Here is a 9792-nt window from a genome sequence, read left to right as displayed (position 1 = left end):
TGGCAAACAAAAAGCAGCCATTTCTCAATCCAATTTGACAATGCTAATACTATTCTGTATCTGCTAATAATTCAGTAAATTATTAAAATTCTGTAAAATAATAGTTTTTAATGACCTCATTGGGCAAGTCATCCAAAATTGCTGCTCTTACCTTTTGTTATGGTGATGAAAAACATTGTCAAATACATAATTGTCTTTAAACTTTATCATTAATGAAAAAAAACATACTATATGAAGGAAACAGTAATTTTTACCTTATCCTTGATGTTTAAAATTTCTGTCATTCAATGCTGCTGTCTTCTTCCTTCTTTCAAAAATCAAACCAAACATTTTAGATATGTGTTCCACCTGTCAGAGTGTGTCAGATTTTATAACCAATATCCCATCTCAGCTGGTGTCTGYACATTAACAATCAAAATCAATCTATATGTTACTGCTTTCTGGTTTTTGATCCAGGGCTTGACCAGACATCGGAAATAGTGTGACGCTGCCAACCTTATAAGCCCTCAAAACTTCCAGAGAAGTCAAGGGCTTTACTCCAAAACAGGTTTTCAAGACATCGCATTCTTTTTGCTCCCATTGCTTTTATTTTAATTATTATTTTCAATTTTATTATTTTCATTTTTTTATTTGTTCTTAATGTGATCTTTGACACCACTATCTTCTATTTCGGGGTTCCCTGGTCCTTACTTCTGCTTAGCAGATGCAGCATCAATTCCCTGCTCACTGTGAGACTAGAAAATAAATGACCTTGAACTCCTTGCTCTTACAAGTCACACCTCAACACTTACATCAGAAATCAAATGCCCACAGCAAGAACAAAAACTTTGCTGCACRCTCATGGAAATAAAGTACTGAATCTTCCCAGTACAATTTCGGGATATTCTGTCAGACATTTTAAGAGAGGCTATGAATTTTTGAGGCATGCAGTGATGTACTTTTTGCAGCTTATGTTGTGAATTTATGGAATTGGATTAAGTTTGGCATCTATTTCAGCTGGCAGCTTAAAAATGGACATTGATACATGTAAGTGAGGAGAGAGAGGTACAAAAAGGCAGAACAGATGCCTAAAACACTAGAAAAAGGCTTATTTCAGCACTGACTGCTGAGAAGCAGATTGATTTGGATAGAAAAATGTTAACTACTTTCAAATACAGACTGAAAAATATGAGGTTTCATTGTAACATAAATACAATTCTGTGCCATGTGCTTGGGATAATGATGGCTTTAAAAAATGCATTCAGAGTTGAGTTTTATGCAAAGCTAGAAAATAAATCTTATAGGTAAGATACAGCAAATCTATTAGAAGTGAAAAGAGAAAACTTTAATATCTTAGAGATACAGAGGTGGGAATTAATCCAGTAAAGCTGTGACAGTTTTCTAGATTTTAATTAGGGAACGCAGTTGAGTATGTGTGTGTTTGGTGTAAATGCAGATATGTGTGTATATATTTATTTACTTAATGAAACATCTGAAGATTTTTTTTCTCATTGCACATGATATCTTATTACCAAGGAAAGAAAAAGGCTTCTTTGTGTTATTTTTTTAACAGGTATTTAGATTTTGTTTTTATTGARGGAGTGTCCAGAGATCTTCACTAGGACTGGATCTTTTCATGCCAGCTGCTATGAATACAAARTGACAGGCAGTCCCTGACCCAGAAAGAAATAGAAAGGAAGCAACAACTTACTCAAAGTCACCGAACAGGTCAAGGGTAGAAATGAGAACAAAACCTGAATCTGTCAAGTCCCAGCTGAGATTTGTCCTCTCTTCATACTGCAYAGCTACTTATTTACAGCATTTAGCTTTAGTTCTTGTAGTTGGTTTATTTCTGCATTAATGTGGGTATTTTAAATTTCATGCACAGCAGCCTAGAATGGGGCTTTACCTAATCTCTTTCATACAGAAAGCTTATAAGAGTAATTTTAAAAAGTGAAAGAAAATTCAAGCAGCTGGTCCAGCGTGGTGGGAGCTTCTCTCCACAGCCAGCAGGTTCACTGAGGTTTGCTGCTGAGCTCCTGCTGTGGCTTCCTGAGCTCGTAGCCCCAGGACCACTGCTCAGCACCTCGGGACAGTGAGTGACAGGCGTCACTCGGGCAGGAACAGCAGCATTGTCCCGTTGTGCTGAGCTGAGKTTTGTCCCTGTCACACGCACACGGGAGGGGGCTGCTCTCTGGATTCACAGCCAGGTGTTCGTGCCTGTGGGTTTTTTAAATCTGTATCTTCACCAAATCCATTAGAGGTTAGCATTACTCTGAGCACAGGATGGATTTCCAGTGTGGTGACAGAAGGAAATAAGCATGCAAACAGCTGTSCTCTCGTCTGTGAAAAGTACTTGGCTTCAAAGTGCCTAAGCTACTTCCTTGACTCTTTGAGAAGGAATTGTCTGAGAGCTTTCTGGGCTGCAGATAGGTAGAGGGGCCATGGGTAAACATCACAAAAAGAGAGGAACATCCCCTCCTCTTACTCTTGTGCTGCCACATGTGCTGGCTGCTGCAGGAGTGGTGGCTGCCGGCTCCAAGGCAGTGATGGAAGGTGGAGTTGGATCACGATCCCTGTGGGAATGTCGTGTGCCAGTGCCAGGATGGGGGGACACATCCAGTGCCTTTTCAGCTGGTGAGAGGGCAGGCAGAGGAATGGCCATGGGGTTTAGCMTGGCCTTGGCTCGCAGAAATGGGTGAGATGTTGGTGAGAGCTGCAAGTAGGAGCATCTTCTCCACTCTACAAGGTATTGTTAAACCCTGGCCAAAATKCGAGTCCAGAGCACAGAACATGTGCACAAGAGCTCAGTTCCATCAGYTGGTGCTTCTGTGCGTTTTGATAATGGCTTATCTCATGGATTCCCATGTTTTGAAGGGATTTTGCTGGTCCCACACATGCATGCACAGGAATATGTGCACATGCATGCGTATGGCGTGAAACATGTGAGAGTGCACATGTACAAGAACAAAGAACTTTGGRACTGTGCAAGTGTGGAAATGAAGGAGGCCCAGGGAGACAGCTGCATGACTCTTCCGCCTCCCAGGCAGATCTGTCATTTCTGGCTCTAGGATTGGTTTGTTTATTCTGTTTAATGATGCTGACCTTTGTGTCGGATAAGTTGGCCTGTTGCAAAGCTAGGATTTGTGGCCTTTTGGGACTTTAGTTGTTTGGAAGGCTGAGGATATTTTTTACTACATTGGGTCCAAAGAGAATGAATTCTGATGGCCCAGCTGCCCTTATAACTCATTTGCCCTTTAACTTTTGACAGACAAAGTGACTTCAGATTCAGTCATATGGCAAAGTAAAATTCAAAGTTCTTCTGCAAGTTCCTATTTTTGTTGCGTATTGCATGTGTTTTCTTGGGGAAATTAATCTTGAATTTRCAGTGTGACTTTTAGAAAGAACTTATCTGGAAAAGTAGAAAAAAAAATGTGGATACAGTGAAGGGAGTATTGCCTCAAAATGTATTGTCTTTCATAAGAGATCTTATACCAGTGTTACTTTATCTGTCTCTGAATGAACAATCAGTTTCTTAAGAAACTGGCCCCAAATCTTGCTTGATTTTGGGGCCCCCAATCCAATTCCAGAATCTGTTTTAGCTAAAGGAATCCCTCAGGGTTAGCACAGAAGTGTTCACACTGGAGATGTTTTGCAGCACATCAACAGCTTCGTTGGTTTTCCCATCCCTAGAATTTTAGTGRCCATCGTCCTGCAGTCCTTGGGCCTAMGATTGATTTTAAACATGACTGTCTSTCTGTGTTGAGCTGAGCACATCAGCTGGAAGTGGGARATCACGTTGTTTTCACTTGCCATCAGTGGCAGTGGCTTTGCCAGCTCTGGTGGCACTGCCACCTCACTGTTGGCAGCGGGAGGGKCGTGCTGGTCACAGCCCAGTGCCCCACAGGCTGCCCAGGTGGCCCTGCAGCTCGGCTGACTGTCACATAAACACAAGAGCCAAAAATCCTGACCTCTTTGCTTCCCCCCAGCTCCATTGGTCCTGCTGGGTGGAAAGCAGGGAAGGGGGAAAAGAGTACTTTTCATGGTAAGTTAAGCAGAACTCTTTCTGACTTCTCACAGGAAAGGGATGTGCTGAGTAAGAAAGTGCTAATTTCACATCGTTGTTTTTCGCAGTAGAGCTATGCTGTAAGTACCAAGCCCGAGAGGAACGAGAACATAGTCAAATTAATGAAAAATAGGTTATGATGATAAATTATTCAAGTGGGTAAAATTACTTTGGATTTGGAAGACACTGAAACTTAAGGGCCAGATCCTTTTCTGGTATGAAAAGATTCAGCTTCATCAGTTTCAGGGAAGCAGAGGGAACTTACATCATTCAGTACAGGATCTGACTWTGACTGGCAGCATAAGCAGTCATTTAAAACTCAGTGGCATACATTTCATCTACTTTGGGTGACAGGCATAAGGTGAATGTTTTAAATTCTGACACGGCATAGCCTTTCTTTTGAGATCTGTGGTATGATTTTAAAGAGGATGAGATAAAAGCCGTGCCTCTCCAAAGGCACATTTTCTCTGATGTTAAAGGAAACAATGTAAAAATATGCCCACTAAATAAATCATCAGGGACTTTCAGAATAGATCACATCCTTGTGTCTTAAAACTTGTAATACAAGTGAAGTTGTTCACCTTAACTCAGTTTCTTTTGTTCAGCAATTTTTCCCTACCAGGAGGCATGTGTAGAGAAGTCTGGAGGAGACACCCCATCAGAAGAGGTTCCAGAGAACAGAGATAAAGAAGCTCCTCTTTGGACTTGGGGCATGGCACTATCAGAGGTTTAATCCTCATTATTCACACTCACATTTCCAAGTGAGGTGAGAGTGGAGAGGAGGCTGTTACTGTGCTGAAGGTGAATGCCAGCCGGCTGTGGATGTACCTGGTTCTGCAGGATGGCCTCTGGTTTTTAAGTGTCTTAGCCAGCACGGGGGAGGAAATGTGCTGATTTGGCTCCTGCTGCTCTAGGATGAATTTTCAGTGACATTTTCCTTCAGCTTGCATCCACATACACATAAAGTGGAGGGCACAACCAGCTTTTACAGGCCACGTTTGAAGTTACAACTTGCAGTCAATTGCAGCTGCAGAAAAAAACAGAATACCCCAAAACCAAGAACTTCTAGTAAGTTCTTTCATGGCCCTAAACTCTAGGGCTGAATCACATCCCAACAAGCAGCAGACACTGAAGTCACAGCTCTGGCCCCCCCTAGGCCCCTGCTGTGATAAGTGGAGAGAGAAAGTGTCTCCAGAGAGTGGTTCATGGCTTAGGCAGGATGAATCACCCCCTCTTTTCTGAGAAGCAAAGGGTGACACCTCTTTTATCTTTCCAAACAGGCTAACGCCCACAGTAATGCGAGTCGAATGCAGGCTTTAAACGTTTGTGGCATATAGCTATAAGACACAAGTGCTCACATTAAGCCAGCGTGGCATGGCCTCCGTAACACTTTGCATAGCCATTGCTGTGAGGAGARCCTTCCTTATCCCCAGATGACTCTTACAACCATCCCCTCATGTGCAGACGTGAAGAGGACTGACAGTTTCTCCAAAGTGAGAGTATTTTCAAATGTCAGGAAGCTTTATTTTTAATGTGTTAAACCATATAAAATCCCCAGATAATGTACCTTGTAAATGAAATGAGACTAATTAGTAGGAAAGTAATGAGAGAGCATTTACAGAGGTTACGTCCTGAGGTCCAGTCACAGCTATGGAAAATGTGGGAGAGGGGTAAAAACTGCAATCTGCTTTGTTCCTGTAGCACTGGTATTCATAGTTGCTAATTAACCCCAGCAAGGGCAACTTTAGAATGGCAAAATGAGGAGAAAAATGTTAAGGGGCTATGAACTTTGTCTTTCCTTTGTGTCCCTCAGTGTCCCTGGGCAGACACAAGCTCCTCACAGCTGATCCAACCTGCCCTCACACCCATAGCAGGGCTACAGCTCCATCCAGCCTTCCCTTTGTTACAGCCACTCACTAAGAAACTYGGGTTCAAGTGCTTTTTGCAGGGAAAACTCAAGAGCTACTGGGACACCACRAAGTTCTTTTGGTACAGATCATCAAGGTCATGCAGCTGCCCAACTMCTTTTTTAACTGAGAGTCTATTACCCGTTTGAAAAGGCAGAAAGAAGCACTTCTTGACTTTTGGCATTGGAAGGGTAAGCCTGTTACAGGGTTTTGAGCACYCTCATACAAAGGTGTGGAGAGTTGTGTGAGGACTTGAATCAGACCATGGAGTTGGAGTACCATCTGTGACAGCAGATGTAGAAGCTGCACAGCAAAGGATCCAAATGGCAAATTTATCTTCTGGGTTTCTTGAGCTTGAATAGAAGTACCAGGTCTCTTTCTTAAATCAGATGAGTCAGTAGGGTCCTTCCCTTGCCTTTAATGAGCATCTATACTGAGCTGAAAGTGGAACCTTGAAATGAAACCTTGGCATCTGAGTACCGAGATTTTAAAAGCATGAATTTACAGTTTGTCAAAACACCAAGGAGATACTGCTGATGAAACAGCATCGMTGCTATGTACTAAATCATAATGTACTTAGTGAAACACTGACATCACTTGAAGGAAAATGCCTATTGAAAACCAGACCCATGTTGAACTAGGGTCATCCATTTGCACAGCTTTCAGCAGTCACCTGCACCTGAACAGCCACAGGCTCTCTTGGAACAAGGAGGAATTCARAATGCTTGAGGCAAATGCAACTGGAGGAGCGTACAGTCAAATCAGCGCTCCCTGCAAAAGCAGCATTTGTGTCCGTAGAATGATTGTAGGAGCTAGATGGAAAGGGAACAAAGTGATGAGATGAGGAGATGCCATGGCTGAAGTAAAACAGATGAGAAGTCAAATAAGATTTAAAAAATAAAGAATGGTACTRTGATGTCACCTGTCACAAAAGACAAAAAATTGCAAACAAGCAGGTGCCATGAGAMATCGGGTGTGTTCCGAGCAACACAATTTAATCACTGTGATGTTGTGAAGCTGACCAGGTCATTGTGGAGAAAAATCACCAACAGAGTGTCTTTGTTTCCTCTCAAAACTTCAATTGTTTAAATTTGTTTCCCCTCAACTTTAATGGATGTGCTYTCTTCATCTTTTTACTTTTAGTCTGGTCTTCTTGAATATGTGCATTAATTGCACCTCAGATAACTTTGAATTTTTCACTAGCCTAATTACTCTTAGAGTTTTGCTCATGTYTAGGCTGAACTTTTTCTTTCTTTGCTTATGGCCATTACTACTTCTTCTGTTTTCTTCTGAGACTTGGTGTAATTTCCTTCCTTCATTTACATTGTTACCTTGAAGATATTTACAGGGAACGTTCATTTTCTTCCTGAGGTTTCTCTTTTCCCCTGTGTCGATCTTTTCAGTTCCTTTCTTTTTCCTTCTCTCTCCCTAATTTGTATGCTTTCCACCTCTTATTACCCATACAGCTAACATTTTGACTAATTTTTCATCTGATTTTTTTTTCTCATGTATTTAAGATTAATAGCTAAGTAGCAAAACTGACCTTAAAAATCTGTGACGGACATTTCCATAAAAATACTGGGTAGTGTCTCTTTTTCATGCTGCTTTGTGCTTTTAATGTCCATCAGCAGCAAGCTTGTATTGCTGAGCCAGCTGCCACAGTTACACACACACAGAGAAATAAATATCTTCAGCCTTCATTTTTTGCAAGTAGGACTTTGTATTCCCATTTCTTTATTACCTCACTGGGCAATACCTCACAGTTTAAATTCAAACTGCCCAGACCTGGCCAGGTTCTGCACAACTTGTGTGCCCATGTGAGACCTGTGTGTGCATCAGAACGAGCAGAGTCTGCACTCAGGGATGGCATTCATTGGGCACATCTTCCTCCTTCAGATGCTTTTTGGACACCAGTCTGGGTTTGCAGCTGTATTTAAGTGTGTTGACCTGCGTGTAGATGTCTAACAGGATTTCCAGAAGTGACTAGGCAGGCTGAGCTCCCCATTTCCTTATTTCAATGGTTACACCCAAATTCCTTCAGATGTTTGCTATCTATTCTGTGGTCTGGGAAGTGCCATATTCTCCAAGCAGTACTGGGAACAGCAGAGTCCTGCTATAACCTTGGCAGGTTCCTTGGCAGCACCAACCTGGCAGTGCTTAACAGCAGCAAAACAAAACCAGAGCAGTGCCCAGGGTGCGTGCAGTGGGAATTAGCACGAAGGAGAAGGAGCTGAGTAAAAGGACACCATGGAATTGGTTCATCTGATGATGAGAGCGTGAGGAAATGAGGATCAGAAATATCTTAGCAATTCAACATGAGACACTGTCTTTCTATTCTTTGCAAATAGACTGATTAAAAATACCCCAAAGAAAGACAGGTGTTGGATGTATAACAAGTGCAAGAGTGTACYTTTTCCTTGCAATCTCTGGCCTCACATTTGTTTATAAAAAATTATTTAATAGATGGAGAGATGCAACCTGAGAATGTGTTTGTGCAAGTTATATGGTGCCAAGGAATGGGARTCTTGAGTCTGTCAGAAAAAGAAATGTGTTTAACAAGCCACCAGCTCAAGAAGATGCAGTTCCTTTGCCCTGAACCCCCTGCTGTCACCGGCTGCTGTCAGCTGGAGGGTTTGATTTCAATGTTGTGAGAAACCTTAGGCAATCTCACACAGTGCAAGTGAGAAAATGACAGCCCTGTGATGATGCAGCCGGTTTTCCTGATCAGCGTGATTGTATGAGAGCGCTGTACTTAGTTATATCGATTTGTCTCTGAGAGCTCTTTCTGCCACATAAATCTCATTGAAAATCTTTAAAGATCTTGCCCCAGAAGGCCACTATGTTATTTTTCTCTGTAAAAAGAAGCAGAGCCAGGAATTCATTTCTCAAAGTTTTAACTAGAACAGTCCATTTATGAGGAAGGTGTGAATTCATCTGTTTTACATTTTGAAGCATCCAARACCAGCACTGCACTCTATGATTAACCTCCAATTCTAAACTGTACTGCAAAGAGCCGTGTTTATCTCCTCTCCCTTTCTTTCTTGGATCAAGAGGTTTGAATAAAGAAAATCACCTCCCTTTTAGATGGGGAATTGGAAGGAGCATTGTGTTTTATGTAGTTCAAGCCTTAAACACAATAGACACCACAATATAAAGATACTCTYTGTGCCACTTCAGTTAAAAAGACTGATGATACTTCCCTTATGGAATTTTTCTTTAGAATGAGAAAAATTATTTTAAAAATAAATAACCAYTTTAAATTAAGAATCAASTCTTTCAACTCAGCCAGAGCTAAGRAAGCTCAAAATGCAAATTCACATTAAGTCTCCATAGAATTATCAACATGTCTGAGTCATAAAGTGTGTCTCTATGCCTGGCAGACTTATTTCTTCTAGCTCATATGGAAGCAAATATTAGTGAACACAGAAGTTTTACCTTTTTTAACTTGACAAAACCACTTTAAAAAAAAAAAAAAGTGACTCTTGAGTTTGAATTGTCTGTAACACAGAGAGAACCTGAACACCTACATGTGTGTGAGTTTTATGCTGTTCAGGTACAATAGCTTGTATGACATGGCTGTTAATGTTTCAGTAACACTAAATATTTGGTAACATCAATTTTTTTTTTTTTTTTGATACCATGGTAAATGATTCCTTGGCTTGTTCTGTTGCTCTGCACAGATGCAGTGATCTGCACACACTGTAAAAGGAGACTGAGGAAGATTTCCTTCTCCTCTTTTCTTGCAAATAAACGAACTCCAAGACCTCTTACAGTCAGGATGTGCCAAAGTGTCATTTACTCATTTAAAATGTGCAGCCTAGTGCACCTTAAATTACTGTA

The sequence above is a fragment of the Malurus melanocephalus genome, unplaced genomic scaffold (assembly GCF_030028575.1).
Source record: "Malurus melanocephalus ecotype Western Australia unplaced genomic scaffold, MMel_1.1 scaffold_156, whole genome shotgun sequence".
Taxonomy (NCBI): domain Eukaryota; kingdom Metazoa; phylum Chordata; class Aves; order Passeriformes; family Maluridae; genus Malurus; species Malurus melanocephalus.
This window is presented reverse-complemented; position numbering follows the sequence as displayed.